Below are 15,909 nucleotides of genomic sequence, written 5' to 3'. Positions count from 1 at the left end.
CACAGGGGCTGGGTCCCCTACCTTCATCCTGCAGCTCAATCCTAGGCCAAGCTTGCTGTTGCAGCCCAGGCATTTCCTGAGCAGAGGGGCCAGGAGTTCTCAAAGGAGGATTCTTAACTCCCATTGACTTTCCATGGGATTTGGGCCCCACATTTTCTTAAGCTCCTTCGAAAAATCAAGCCAGAATTTATGTCCAGAGATATTATGGGTGAATGTATGGGGATTAGGAGAACTCTGTGGTCATCACAGACTGCACTTAACCCCAAGAGGCAATTATTTCATGGCCCTTTCCCCCATCACAGCATTTCTTCCCCTTCCTCCCCACAATCACCCACTAAAATACAGACAGCCCACGAGAAATGAATGCCAAGGGGCCTGCTCCTGGTGCAAGGACGCCACATGAGAGACACTAAGCATGATCTCATTGGACAGTCTCGAAGAGGGATGGCCGCGAAGACGGCTGCTCCTGAATTAGGAGCACTCTGAGTCTTGTCTGTAGAACCTCTGAAGCCAAAGGCAATACAATGAAGTCAAAAGGTAAGTAAGAAATATGCTTCAGTGCTTTGGTTTTAGACCATCTGATGCAGAAGTGGAAGAGGACTGGGCAGCTGAGTGAACGGGGCAGTTCATGCCTCAAAACTACTGTTTCAGACTCTCTGCAGGGGCATCTGCTAGCATCGGTTACCCTTGCTTCAAGTTTTGGAGGTTCTTATCCCCACCACAAAAGCCATAAACAGGAGAAGGATCTTGTCTCTACCTCCTGGGTCTATTGGTGAGATGACCAGACAGCTGCCATATATACACATTGATCAAGGTGATGGTTCCTGTCCAGATCCTAGTGAGGGGGGACTTCCATCCCAAAGAGGTGCCTGTGTTGGTAGCCTCTGCAGAGAAACCAAGCCAAAAGTGAACCTGCACACAGGCCTCTTCTCTCATTCCCAGGTGGGGAGGCACATTGGTGATGCAGATGCTGCTGTGTAGCGAGTTGTTCAACCTGCCGATCCAGCATGTGGCATTTCAAAAGTGCACAGAAAGGAACTGAACTCGAGCTAAACAACATCCTGCTTAAAGACATAATGGGAGCCCTTGGTCCTTTAAGACAGTGGTTCTCAACCAGGGGTAAGCGTACCCCTAGGGGTACACAGAAGTCTTCCAGGGGGTACATCAACTCATCTAGATATTTGCCTAGTTTTACAACACGCTTCATAAAAAGCATTAGCGAAGACAGTGCAAACTAAAATTTCATACAGTAACTTATTTATTTGAGTTATATACTATACACTGAAATGTAAGTATAATACTTACATTCCAATTGATTTATTTTATAATTATATGGTAAAAATAAGAAAATAAGCTGTTTGTCAGTACTAGTGTAGCTGTGACACTTTTGTATTTTTATGTCTGATTTTGTAAGCAAGTGAGGTGAAACTTGAGGGTATGCAATCAGACTCCTGAAAAGGGTACAGTAATCTGAAAAGGCTGAGAGCCACTGCTTTAGGATATGTCTACACTGCAATTAAACCACTCATGGCTGGCCTGGGGTCAGCTGACTTGGGCTTGCGGTGTAGACATTCAAGCTCAGGCTGGAGCCCAAGGCCTGGGACCTCATGAGGAGGGAGGTCCCAAAGCCCAGGCTCCAGCCCGAGCCCAAACATTTACACCACAATTTTGCAGTCACATTGCCTGAGCCAAAGTCAGGGCCAGCCGTGGGTGTTTAATTGCAGTGTAGACATTCAGTTACTGAGTTGGGGAGAAGCTTGGGTTAAATGGCTCAACCCTCCTGATCCACACTGCCTGTTAACTCACCAAGAAGTGGCCCTTTGAGGCTCATCTCTCACTCAAGAGAAGCAGAAGTTTTGCACATTGCTTCACAATTCCGACTCTCCTCCTGTTGCTTCTCCCCAGAGAGAGGCTCTGTGACAGTAAGAGTTTAACCCTTTCAGTGCTACACCATCCCATGGGGGCATTTCCCAGGAGAAGAACTCACACTAATCCAACAACTGCTGTTCACCCTTCCAGCTGGCTTCTATAGCTAGGAAACTCCCCACTGCGGGCACCAGCCCCGCTCTGCAGTGTCCCATGGCTCCTGTGCTCAGTCCTCTCTGACTCAGGCATGGCTGTTCCCTGTTTCTGGGATAAAAAGCAAGATCTACCAGTAGTGCATATGGCAAGGAGAAACTTGGCACTTGCACAAGAGACAGACCTAAAAAACTGAGCAAAATAGGAGAAAAAACAGGAAACAAACATACAGAAAAACAGGGAACCTGAAGGGAAAGACTGAAAAACAAACCAAAACACACACACACACACACGTGAGGAAAGAAAGTAACTTTGCCGTGGCAGCACAAGGGATGGGAGTAGCCACTAGTTCCCCACAGGAAGCTGTGATCCAACCAGAACTACTATATATTCCCTTCAACTCACCTACAAGAAATGCCACGCCTAGCGGTGTTGTGGACTCTGGCAGCCCAGCATTACCCAAGCTTTGGAAAGTGAGCCCACCCCCCCACCAGGAAACTAAAGCCACTTGCAGGTCCTTTGCAATCCTGCTACGTGTTAAAGGTCCACACATCTTACTTTATACATGCCCTCCCTTCTCACTATCCATGCTTTGGGAAACCCTGATGTAGTTCATAATATGATCCTTCCTCTCCTTTCTTCCATGCTTTGATAAGAAATAGTTAAGAAAGTTCATAATTTCCTCTTTTAAAGGCCAGAAGGCATCATTTTGATCCCACAGTCCGACCTATTGCTTAACACAAGCTAGAGAACCTCACCTAGGGCTCCTGTACCATTTCTGTTTGCAATCACAGTATCATCATTGGGGTCTCAGTTTGGCCCCATTCATTTCCGTGTGTGCTTTCACACTGGAAAGCTACTATTTCAGGCTCTCGGCAAAGTCAGAAAGAGGTCTCTGCCTCAGTTACACTTGCTTCACATGCTGAATGTTTTCTTGACAGTCTCCACCTGGTGTTTTAAAATAATTAGAACTGAGATTCTGGAGAACAATTGAAAGACGGTCTCCAGCCAGTCGGTTGTATTCTGCACTTTGGGAAATGCTGTAATCTCAGGCTGTTTGAGAAGGAAGGAAGCCTTCCAACGGGACATGTAAGGGTATGTCTACATCTACAATTTTGCAGCGCTGGTTGTTACAGCTGTATTAGTACAGCTGTATAGGGCCAGCGCTGCAGAGTGGCCACACTTACAGCAACCAGCGCTGCAAGTGGTGTTAGATGTGGCCACACTGCAGCGCTGTTGGGCGGCTTCAAGGGGAGTTCGGGGAACGCGAGAGCAAACCGCGGGGAAGCAGGTCTCCTTCCCCGGTTTGCTCCCGTGTTCCCCGAACCCCCGAGCAAGCAGGTCTCCTTCCCCGCGGTTTGCTCTCGCGTTCCCCGAACCCCTGAGCAAGCAGGTCTCCTTCCCCGGTTTGCTCCCGTGTTCCCCGAACCCCCGAGCAAGCAGGTCTCCTTCCCCGCGGTTTGCAGGGGGGTTCGGGGAACGCGAGAGCAAACCACGGGGAAGGAGACCTGCTTGCTCGGGGGTTCGGGGAACGCGAGAGCAAACCGGGGAAGGAGACCTGCTTGCACGGGGGTTCGGGGAACGCGAGAGCAAACCGGGGAAGGAGACCTGCTTGCACGGGGGTTCGGGGAACGTGAGAGCAAACCGGGGAAGGAGACCTGCTTCCCCGCAGTTTGCTCTCGCGTTCCTCGAACCCCCCTGCAAACCGCGGGGAAGGAGACCCGCTTGGGGGGGGATTCGGAGAACACCGGAGCAAACCGCGGGGAAGGAAACCTGCTTGATTACCAGAGAGGCTTCCTCAGGTATGCTGGGATACCTGCTTATTCCACGGAGGTCAAGAAAAGCGCTGGTAAGTGTCTACACTTGATTACCAGCGCTGGATCACCAGCGCTGGATCCTCTACACCCGAGACAAAATGGGAGTACGGCCAGCGCTGCAAACAGGGAGTTGCAGCGCTGGTGATGCCCTGCAGATGTGTACACCTCCTAAGTTGCAGCGCTGTAACCCCCTCACCAGCGCTGCAACTTTGTGATGTAGACAAGCCCTAAGTCTTGCCTATCTACCCTCCTGCTATGCATCAGCTACTAAGACTGAGTCTCACTCTGCTGGACTCAACATCTTTCTAACCCACACACCAGTCCTCACACATGTCCTGTTTTCTCTAACCACAGGAGAGTACATCTTAAGTGGCAGATAAAGGTGCAGGAAGCCAACGTTTCTAGAAACATCAAACAATGAGCTGAGTTGTCATTTAGCCTATTCCCCTTTCCCGCTCACAAAGGTGTTTCCAAGAGAAAAAACTAAGTTATGGCACATGGCTTAGCTCTCCTGAACATCCTTGGATTGATTTCCCAGAATGCCCAGCCTTCAGCACACTGAACATGAGTTCTGGAGCCAGGTGCAGCTGAGAAGTGCAGTTAAGTCCTACTTGTATAACATCATTCAGGGTCATCAGCTAGGATGCGGCATAGTCATACCCTAAAATCCTCTCTGGTGAGATCAATGAACTCCCCGCAAGGGACAGGATACAGGAAAAAAGCCATTTCTGCCAGACACCCTATATCCAGAAACACACTCTGCACTGCCAGCTACTTTACTCCCCACTGAGAAAGAGGAGTGGAGTGATTAGAGGATCATTTAAATAAATGACACAAAGCTTTTCACCCTTCCCCCAGGGAGAAGAGCCCCTCTGCACATACTCCTCCAGGAGTCAGAGGTCAGCAGAGGAGGGACAGAGAAAAGACACAGACCAGTGCTGGCCTGTGTTACGGCTTTAACTGCAGAATTTTAGTCCCATTTTCCCCTTTAAAAAGTGAAGTAATTGCCTAGACCCTAGTTAAATTAGCTGAAAAAAAGAGTAAGCAGGTTGTTAAATATGAGCAGCATTGAAAGAGACTCATCTCTCTTTGCCCAGCTTCAGGCACTGTTACCTTCAGAGCAAGAGCTGCTACAGGCACAGACAAAGCAGAAAGTACAGGAGTACTTATGGCACCTTAGAGACTAACAAATTTATTTGAGCATAAGCTTTCATGGGCTACAGTCCATTTCATTGGATGCATGCCGTGGAAAATATAGTAGGAAGAGATTATATAATATATATATATATTACACACACACACACACACACACCCACCATGAAACAATAGATGTTACCATACACACACTAATAAGAGTTAAGGTTGCACAACTAGCCCAATCTACACACATGCATCTGAGGGACCTGGGCACCCACAATGACTTCTACAAGGCCACTTGGGTGAGTAAAACTAGCCACAGGCATCAGTGTTGGCAGGCGTTCAAGGGCAGCCAATGAGCTGTTGCGGGGTATTTAAAACCTCTGTGACTGTAATAAGGAGAGTTATGTCCAGAGGTCAAAGCAGCAGGATGTGGGAGGATGACAAGACAGGGAGGCCTAGTGCTGCTCCGGCTAGGGTTACCATCTGGGAACTTATTTATACAAGCGGTACATTAGTCCTGGAGCGGCTATGGAACACCTCTGGCACACCGAGAACAGTAGAGCACATATTCCCCCTTGGATTCCCCCCACATTACCATCTGGGTTGCCTGACCTCTCTGTAGCAGTTGCTTCCCCTTCATTCCAACAGCAGCCCCTGTGCTAGCCTGCACCGAGGCTTCCTCATCTTCCTGCTAGGAATACAACCTCCTATTCATTCCATCCCAACAATACTGGGCATGTAAGCAGGGCTCCAACTGAGGAGGGAGAAGAAACAACAGCTGGTCTTGTGAGCTAATTAATTATAAATACAAGGGAAGGACAACTGGGAGGGAGAGGGCCCTGTGTTAAGTGTTTACCAGTTGAACCTTGCATGTGATGTGAGGGGGTTTTGTCTCAGGCCCTGCAGATGGAGTAGTTCTATACACTTCAGTATTGGAGTAGTTCTATACACTTTAGTATTGTGGTACAAGGCCCTTAAAACACAGAGAGCCGGTATTCCCTGACTCCATCTGCCTGGGTCCATTACACTAACTAGGGGACTTCCATGGGTTTTCAGACACTTTGCTATCAAGCTACTCCACTCCAGACCCCAGAATTTTTAAGATATTGTTAAAATATCTCTGTGCTTTAGGCAGAGAAGCCTGCTGTGAATTTAGCCCACTGCACAAGCTACCAGGAGCCTCTTCCATCCTGCCTTCAGCACTGCCTACAATGCAAGCAGAAACCTCAGCAAAGAAAGGAAACAGCAACTTACCCTGGGGCTGCTTTTATTGCTGGTGCTGCTTCTCCTCCTCCAGTCAGCTTGCAATGATTTCCTCCTCCCCCTAATCAACCAACTCTTTCTACTTGCCTTGCTCTGTGCTGATGGTGAGCTCCCCCTCGATTAGCTGCAGTCAGCCTGCAAACACATCTTCTTAAAGGGGACTTGCTTCCCAGCACTCTCCTTTTCCTGTCCTACGGCTCCCTGCCACCATCCCCCCAGTCAACAGAATTCCACTCCTCCTCCCACGGCCGCTTTTGAAAGGGCATATAACCCTCTTTACCAGAATCTTATATACGCCTACCTGTCCTCCTAGGAAGCCCTGCAATGAGATGGACCATCCCATGCTCTTTCTACCCCTCACCCCACCCATTTGGAGTAGAAAGTGCCCTGCCTGTGCCAGGGAGGCTGCTGCATTGCAGGGCAATTTCAGTAGTCCTACTGCAAACAACTGCCCCTGGAGAGTTAAGGCTTGTGAAGACAAAGGGCATGTCTACACTGCAATTAAATACTTGCAGCTGACCCCGTCAGCGGACTTGGACTCGCGGGGCATCCAGGCTCAGGCTGGAGGATGGGTTCTGGGACCTTCTCTCCTTGCAGAATCCAGACTCCATTCCAAGGCCAGATGTCTACATTGCAAGTTTTACAACCCCGCAGTCCAAGCCTGTTAAACACCGTAGCTGGCCCATGTAAACTGCAGTGTAGACATACTCGAAAAGACCCAGACATTTGGATCCACAGTTCTGAGAGGGGCCCTCCAAGCTGTTTCGTTGGCTGGCTGAGCCTGTATTTGTACTGTGTATACTGTGCATGCCCTCAATGGAGTGATAGGGACCACCTCCCTTGAAGGTACTTGCCAGCTTTAGAAATTGGACTAGACGGCTATCAGAGATGGCAGCATCTTAGAGATTTTCACTGAGAAAGAGCATCAATAGTGGAGATCAATTGAGGCCCTGTCTAAACATCCATGGAGCTGCCTCTAGTGAAGACACACTGCACAGTGAAACTTACCTCAGCGACTTACCAGGGTAAATCGCACTGGACCAAGCCCCATTTTACAGGTTGCATATACACCGGGGGGGGGGGGGGGATGGGGGTTTTCCATCACACTGTGGCTCCACCAGGGTTAAACAACACTGACAAGTATACACAGGGCATTAGGGCAGACCCACCCATCCTGACTCCACATTCAAAATCACCCACAGAGGGTTGCGTGCTGTGACGCTACCTCCTGATGCAGCATCACTGCTTCAGTTTGGGCAAAATGCCTGCTGGTCCTGCCCCTGTGTTTCCAAACCAGGGTGCCAGCAAGACCTACGGTCCCCTCCCAGCTTTATCGGCAGCAGAATGTTGTTAACATCCTTGGGGTGAGGCTGGCACTTCGTCTCTGGGTGCCTAGTGGCATAGGGGCTTGGGGCCTGCTGTGCGAACAGAGGCTCTTTTCATAGGCAAAGGGATGGCAGCAAGTGGGGACTTTTTAGCAGGACGGAATACAAAGCCAGGCAGCCCCTGGTAGCTCCCCTTTCACCTTGATGCTCTAGACAGCTGCTTCCTTGGCTGCCCTTTTCACAGACCCTAGCCTGGATTATTTCAACCATACAGCAGTCTTCTACAGTAAACAAACCCAAAAGGCAGCCTCCATCCCACCCACCCCCAGCCCCACCATTACCTAGCCTCCATCCTCAAATATTTGCATTAGAAGGGCCTCCCCAGCCTCCACTTCCCCCAGTGCAAACAGGAAGGCGGGATTCCTGGAGATTATCACAATGTAAGATGGCCAGGCTGAATGCCTGGCGCCACTGCTGTCATTGCGCTGGTGCACTTATACAGCCCGCTATCCTCTAACCGGCCAGGTCCTGGGATGAATGGAAACAGACTTTGGTGCCCAGCACTTCTCGGGAGTGGTCGCTGCACCGTGGGTGCTGCCTACCGGCCCGCTATCTCTACAGCAGATCACACAGACTACGGAAATGTTGACGTGCTGAGACTGGTTGGCTCAGCAAATTAATTTAGGGGCACTCCTTCCTCTATTCTCAGTCCATTGTCTTCCCCTGACTAATGCCAAGATGGCTCCCTTGTTCTGAGACCTGATTGTCTTGGCTCCAATACCGTTGCTTAGATTCTTTCATCCTCAGGGTATTTTTATTTTTTTTAACTATCCTCGGAGACACTCAGGACATTGCAGGACCGGGATCATAGGACACTGAAGAGGTGAAGACAGATCAAACTGTGTGCCCCTACTACTTTGAAACAGGGTAGGGAGAACACACAGATCAGATGTGTTATCAGCATCAGCAGTCCCCTCTCAAAGATCAAACTCTTAGACTGATTTTTTATAACTACACCAAAGGAGCTGCTGCTATGCCACTAGGTCTCTGGGATCCTAGCTGTGTATGAAATACTCTTTGGCAGGAAAATCAGCCAAAGGCCCTGCAAGCCAAACCCAGTTGGTGCCTAAACCCCTGGTCTTCAAGTAGCATTTTGTGCTTGTTCTGTTGGTTTCTGCTGTCCACGGCAGGCTCTGCAACTCACATTCTATTTTCCTTCTCCCCTAAGAATTGGCTTGAGCCGCCTTATTTCCCTTGTCCAGTGGTAGTTCCCTGCCGATTGCAACGTTAACCCCGCTCATCCGGACGGATGCCTTCCCTTCTCTTTTCTTCTCTTTCCCGGGCTGCCAACAGCTCTGGCAATGTTGCTGAAGTTGGCACGTATCCCTCTGAAAACGGGCTGTGAAACAGGCTGGACAGGATTGATTGCAGCCCCTCACTTTACTGATCGCCGCAAATAACAATTTCTGAGAAAGTGCCGTCACTGCGCTGAAACCGAGGACGGAAATCCAGCCTCAATCTGCTTATGCTGCAGCTGGATTACACCCCTTTTTATGACTTAATAAAGCTCTAACCCCTATCAATGGGCATTAGTGTTTTAATCTCCTTAATAGTGAAAATCCTAAACTAGATGCCAAACAGTGCCTTGCCCAGTTGTAGCTGGACCCATCATTTTTTAAGGTAACTCCTTCCAGGTTTGCATTAGGTTGAGGGCCAGGACTAGGTCATGCAAGACAGCAGGCTGACCTGCACCGTGACAGGGCCTTGCTGATGTAAGGCTCAGTCAAGCTCATGCTGAAGACAATGTCTTCAAACAGAGCAGGATCGGGGCCTTCGAACACAGAGATAGCAATATAAAATGGTTGCCACTGAAAAGCCATCATGTGCCAAGAGTTAGCACCCAGCTGTGTCTGAGATGCTGAACTTTCCATTTGCACTTAGAACAGGAAATCAGTGAGGTCTCTCAGATGTGAGTTGACTTTATAAATGGTGGCTACCCTACACTTAACTATTAAAACAATTGCACACACACAGGATAACAACTATCACCTGGATGCTTGTGAAATGCCCCTACTCTGGGACACGAGCAGGGACTGAACCAGACTCTTTACCCAAACAGCATGGACTTCTGCCCCTTGAACTGAAGGAGTAACTATGAGCTGCTAGCAGTAGCAAGTACTTATCCTCTAGGTGGGTGAGCTGCTGGAGGGAGAACACAACATATTTGGCCAGCATGTTATATTTGAAACTGAAGTCTGTTTTCTTACTGCTTTCCTCACTGTTCCACTCAGACTCCGGTTTGTGATGTTAGCCTTGTCTGTGAGCAGCAGAAAACTGCAGAAAATGTTTCTCCCCTCAACCAGTCAAGCATTGCAGCGCAGGGGTCGGCAACCTTTCAGAAGTGGTGGGCCGAGTCTTCATTTATTCACTCTAATTTAAGGTTTGGCGTGCCGGTAATACATTTTAACATTTTTAGAAGGTTTCTCTCTCTGTCTATAATATATAACTAAACTATTGTTGCATGTAAAGTAAATAAGGTTTTAAAAATGTTTAAGCAGCTTCTTTTAAAATTAAATTAAAATGCAGACCCCGCCAGACCAGTGGCCAGAACCCGGGCAGTGTGAGTGCCACTGAAAATCAGCTCGTGTGCCGCCTTCGGCACGCGTGCCATAGGTTGCCTACCCGTTGTAGCGCATCTATAAACACCGCCTCGTTGCTGGTAACTCACATACTGTAGGACGGGTAGCTCACGTATCATGGAACTCTTACACACTCTTTCGAGTGCACTTACTGTTTCAGCTGCACAGGCAACACAAAGAACCCACCCGGAAAAACGATTGAAGACTGGGGAGAATGAGACCCGAGCACAAAGTCTATAAAAGAGACATCCCCTGAGTCTACCAAAGAGACACGTTGGGCATTTAGAACAGTACATTTTGTCAACGGTATTTGTAGACCAGGGGTGGGCAAACTACGGCCTGTGGGTCGGGTCCGGCCCCTCAGGGCTTTGGATCTAGCCCATGGAATTGCCCCCCGTGGCAGTTGGTGCCACTCTCAGAAGCAGCCCTTGGGTGGGGGGGCCAGAGGGCTCCGTATGTTGCCCTTACCTCCAGGCACTGCCCCCCTCAGCTCCCGTTGCCTAGGAATGGGGAACCGCAACCAATGGGAGCTTTGGGGGAGGTACCTGGAGGTGCCGTAAGGGCAGTGCACACAGAGCCCTCTGCCCTGCCTCCCCCAGGGGCCGCAGCACTTCCTGGAGCAGTGCGGGGCTGGGGACAGGGCAGGCATGCAGAGAGCCTGCCCTGGTCCTGCTGCGCACTGCTGCCACCCCGGAGCCACTTGAGGTAAGCGAGGCTGGAGCCCGAACACTTCCTGTACCCCACCCCCCCAACTCCCTGCCTGCACCCCCCTGCACCTCAATTCTCTGCCTTGAGCCCCCTCATACACCCCGCACCCCTCCTGCACCCCAACTCCCTGCCTGAGCCTCCTCATACACCCCGCACCCCTCCTCTGCCCCAACTCCCTGCCTGAGCCTCCTCATACACCCCGCACCCCTCCTCTGCCCCAATTCCTTGCCCTGAGTCCCGACCTGCACACTGCACCCCTTCCCACACCCTGCACTCCTTCCCGCAGCCCAACCCCCTGCCCTCAAACAATTTCCCCACCAAGATGAGGTCCTCAGTCCAAAAAGTTTGCCCACCCCTGTTGTAGACTGTTTGCGCAGAGCAGTGATACTCAAGAGCTCAGTGGTTCCGGAGCCAAAGTAGCAATCTATATTACCCAAAAGAGCCACAGTCGTGTGAATTCATTTTCATTTACTACAGAACTATCTAGTCATATTTAAACAGTATGACAGGGAAATATATAGATTACATATATCCCCACATATATTATTCTCACGCAAAATGACTGACCAAGTATTATTATTTTATCAACTACAAGTGGTTAATACCGTAGTAAAAGCATCCTGATTGGTTAATAATTAAGTCATACTGTGTTTTAATATCATGCGCTGCAAAGAGGCTCCCAAGCCTCAGTCAGAGTATCACTGGCACAGAGGAATCGCTTGTACAGCAACATGACCACCTCTCATATTTGTGCTGTAGTAGCACCTACAGGCTTCTGAGGTTGAGACCCAGTTATACTAGTTTCTATAAATGGAGATAGGAAGACACAGTCCCTGTCCCGAAGAGCTTACTGCCCAAAACGACTACAGGTTAGCGGCAGGAAGGATTCTTATCCCCAGCTGCTGGTGAGCAACATAGAGATTAAGTGACTTGCCCAAGGTTACACAGGACATCTGTAGCAGATCCAGGAATTGAACTCAAGACTTCTGCACCCGATCATCCTGCCTCTCTCTCAAAACGCTGTGGCTAGGAATAATTCTGGGCAAACCCCCGTGTTCTTACGAGAAGTGTCACAGATTTGCACTAAGCACAAGGGGACACGTTGTCAATGTTGCATCTCCTCCAAAATACTGCGTCTGATTCTCCCCTGCCTTGCACAACCACTTACACGTGTGGGTGTAAAACTAGACCAGATCCAAATTCTCCATGCACACCAATGGCAGCGTTTTATTTCCCCTTGGTACAATGCAGTGGAGAATCAGGCCAGCAGCAGCCCAGAGGGCCACAAATTCTGTGGGGCATTGGTTCAGGACCAGCTCTCAGAAGAGACTCCATGGCATCTACAGTAATGAATCACCAATGCCACTAGCACTTTCCACAGGAGCCCAGGTTTTCCTTGAGGCAATCCCATCCAAAGGCTGTACCAGGGTCCGCTGCTGCTTACCGTGGAATGAGTGGCCATATGGACAGGCACCAGGCTAGAAGACAGGATTGCTGAGTTCTAGTTTTTACTCTGCAATTGATACACTATTTTGGACACAGTAGAGAGTGCAAGGTGCAGGCAGCCAGACGTTCTGCCTTCTGGCTCTTAACAACAGAACTCTGAAGAGTGGTTTCCAATCCATATAGGCGCACATCACATTGATCCGCACAGCAACAGGGATCAGACACCAAACCGTATTTTATTTTTGGTAAACAAAATGGCCCAATTTGCAGAGGTGTCCATCACCCATAACTCCTATAGTGCTGCAGGTGTTCTGCACCTTGCAAACTCCAGCCACGTGTATTGCAGTTCTCAGATCAGGAGCAGAAAATGGAGCAAATTCAGACCATAATGAAGCTCCATTAAAGTCAGTAGGAGGCAGTGTGAACCACTGAACAGGGAAGGACCCCGGTCTGCAAATCAGATTCTATCCAGTGCAATTTAAATTTGTAACGGTGAGGGTAATTAGCTACTGGAAACATTCAAGGGCGATGGATGGGAGGGGCCCAAAGGGTCACATGACCCTCCCCAAATGCTAGGGTGGGGCAAGGGGCCAGCAGCTGGCAGGGCCAGAGCCTCTCCTCTTCCAGCCATGCTGCCCGGCTGCTGCACTCTCCCGCTGCCTGGGAGTGGACACTACCCGGCTTGGTGCAGCAGCTCAGAGCAGCAGGACAGAGTCCTCCCCCACCACCTGTGCCAGGTAATAGGCTGGGATGGAGTGACAGCACTCTCCCGAATCCCAGGCAACCCCTGGCCACGCTGCCCGGCATGGTGCAGCAGGACAGAGTCCTCCCTCCCCCATCAGGTAACATGGGATAGGGAAGAGACAGGATGGGGAGTGCGTGGGGGCCCTGGGCTTGGAGGAGTCATGTATGGGTGTCGCATAGTGAGGCCACATGCCCCCCTTGGGCTGGTGCCACCTTTGTGTCCCTACCCACTAGCTGCCACCAAGAGTTGTCTGTAGTGGATTCTCCACCACTGGTAATCTTTACATCAAGAGTAAATATCTGATCTAGTTCAAACAGGAATTAATTCCAGGACCTTGGGATATGCAGGAGGTCAGTCTAAATGATCACAATGGTTCTTTTTGGTCTTGTAATCTATGAATCAGCTGCCACTCGCCTGCACTGAAACTTTGGATAAGACACTTCACCTCTCTATCCCTTAGTTAGCCTCAAAATGGAAGGACAGTAATACATGTCTTCCTGGGTAAAGCGCTTAGACATCTATGGGTTAAGAGAACTATAAGAGTTAGGTATAATCATTATATCAGAATCCAATATTATTAATAATTTGTTACATTCAATTGTGGCAGAGCCCTGAGTCCCTCCTCCTACATAAAATGCAATTTTCTTCAAGTTGTTCATTTTTGGCAGTGGTTGAACTCCCTATTTAACAGCATAATCCTTGCTTAGCATATGCCTTGGCCTGTGCAAAGACCCCATTCATTTCCAAACAGCGCTGCAAGCAGAAATTTACTCAGCGGCTTAATCTCACAAAAGGGAGACCTTACGCTTTCCTGGGGTGAATGGACCCAGTCCAAACTCCCAAGGATTCAGAGCAAACAAGACCTGTCCTGCCACTGCGGGGCAGCCCCAGGAGCAGGCAGAGAGCAGAGACTTATACTAATTAGCTTGCTGCCCCTGTCTGAGACCAGATTGAAAATGAAAAATGGTGACATTTCATTCTGGACCACATGAAAAACTCCCCAGACATTTGCAGTTGCTGGTCATTTACCAGTCATCTTTTTGGCCAGAGTTTTGGCTATACATCCCTCCCCGCTCCAATGCTGTGGTAAAGAAACTTCATTATCAATGGTTCTAAGAGTCAGGAGAACACAGTGTTGGACAGGAGCATCAAGGGGGGGAACTGAAGAGTGAGAGGAAGATGGTCCAGTGATTAGGGCCCTGGCCTCAGACTTGGAAGACCAGGGTTCAAGTTCTTGCCTGATCACAGAATTCCTGTGTGAATATGGGCAAGTCACTTAGAGTCTCTGAGCCTCAGATCCCCCATCTGTAAAGTGGGTATGATAGCACTGCTCTGCATCACAGCGGTGTTGGGAAGGTAAATACACTAAAGACTGAGGGACTATATCAGTACTTCAGATAGCGAGGGGAACTTTTGGAAACAAGTACTTCTGCAGTTGTGAATTTGTTTTGATTGGCAAGAAACGGGGAGCAATTCTGACTTGTTTCTCTGCATTCAATAAGCTGCATCATTCATATCTTCTGGAGAAGCATCAGTTTTCCATTTGCCACCTCTGATCTCTCCCTCCTGCTGCAGCGCAGGGAGCATCTGTGTGGGAAATGCATCCGCTCTGACAGCTTGTTCCCACAGCCTGCTCTGTAAACTTCAATCCTGGGCTTAAAACAGGAGCAGGGCAAGCAGCGTATTGGGGCACTTCAGACTCTGCAAGTCCTGGGCCAGTCTAACCTTCGCTCTCTCACAGACACTCCCCCCCCCCCCCCCCCCCCCCCGAGGGAGATTCAATTTACAGCCTGATTCCCTCCCATGACTAAGAGCCCAACAAATCACATGGGCCGCTCTGGACATACCCTCTGCATTGCTCAACTCTTTCAGGTGAAACTACAGGGAGTTTGGGAAAAGGAGCTGGGATTGGGTTCAGCTCTGTCTCTCAAGAAAAATAACACATTCCTATGCGGTGAGCTAGGCCTGGCTGCCTGACCCCTGGCTAAGGGGAAAGAACAGACTGACACCTCCAGCCTGGCTCACGTCCACAAGCAGGCACAGGACGGAAGGAAGGAAGGAAGGAATCATTCTGGATGTTGCCATCAGTCAATATGCAAAGCCGGCTCTGCGTCCTTGAGATGTGTCAGCTGTTCTGCCAAGAGGGTGTGACTCACTTCCCTTCACCCAGCACTGCCACTGCAGCAGCACCCTTCCTTCCAGCGCGGCCCATTAGCAGCAGGGAGACCTGCAGCACCACTAGGCCAGCGACCTCTAACTGTGCTCCATCAGTCACTGCTGAGAGGCAGGCCCAGGGCCAGACACACACTCAGGGAGCAGAGGAGAAAGGTTCTCCCATCATCCTCTGCTCGTGGAGGACACAAGCTCGGTAGTGTGACGTGCTGACATCATCAGGAATTGAGAGCACTCAGGAGACACCTAGAATGAGGCAGGAACAGGGCAACAGCTACTGATTTGCCTTTACACATAGGGTATGTCTACATCTACAATTTTGCAGCGCTGGTTGTTACAGCTGTATTAGTACAGCTGTATAGGGCCAGCGCTGCAGAGTGGCCACACTTACAGCAACCAGCGCTGCAAGTGGTGTTAGATGTGGCCACACTGCAGCGCTGTTGGGCGGCTTCAAGGGGGGTTCGGGGAACGCGAGAGCAAACCGGGAAAGGAGACCAGCTTCGCCGTGGTTTGCTCTCGCGTTCCCCGAACCACCCTGCAAACCGCAGGGAAGGAGACCTGCTTGTTCGGGGAACGCGAGAGCAAACCGCGGCGAAGCTGGTCTCCTTTCCCGGTTTGCTCTCGCGTTCCCCGAA

The 15,909-nt window shown here is 50.0% G+C and overlaps 1 protein-coding gene across 6 annotated transcripts in view; it reads right to left on the bottom strand.

The window, feature by feature from the left end:
• SEPTIN9 (septin 9) overlaps positions 1–15,909 on the bottom strand; it is a 271,829-nt gene that overhangs the window by 44,454 nt on the left and 211,466 nt on the right. The window contains exon 1 of one of the 6 annotated variants that reach the window (XM_050919342.1): positions 6,231–6,282. The exons of the other annotated variants lie outside the window; for them this stretch is intronic. The gene's annotated coding sequence lies outside the window, so the exon portion shown is untranslated. Of the gene's footprint in view, positions 1–6,230; positions 6,283–15,909 lie in introns of those variants that run through there. 6 annotated transcript variants of the gene reach the window in all.

Source organism: Gopherus flavomarginatus, chromosome 12 (assembly GCF_025201925.1).
Source record: "Gopherus flavomarginatus isolate rGopFla2 chromosome 12, rGopFla2.mat.asm, whole genome shotgun sequence".
Classification (NCBI taxonomy): Eukaryota; Metazoa; Chordata; order Testudines; family Testudinidae; genus Gopherus; species Gopherus flavomarginatus.
The sequence above is the reverse complement of the archived record's forward strand: the minus strand, read 5'-3'. Positions and strand labels throughout refer to the sequence as shown.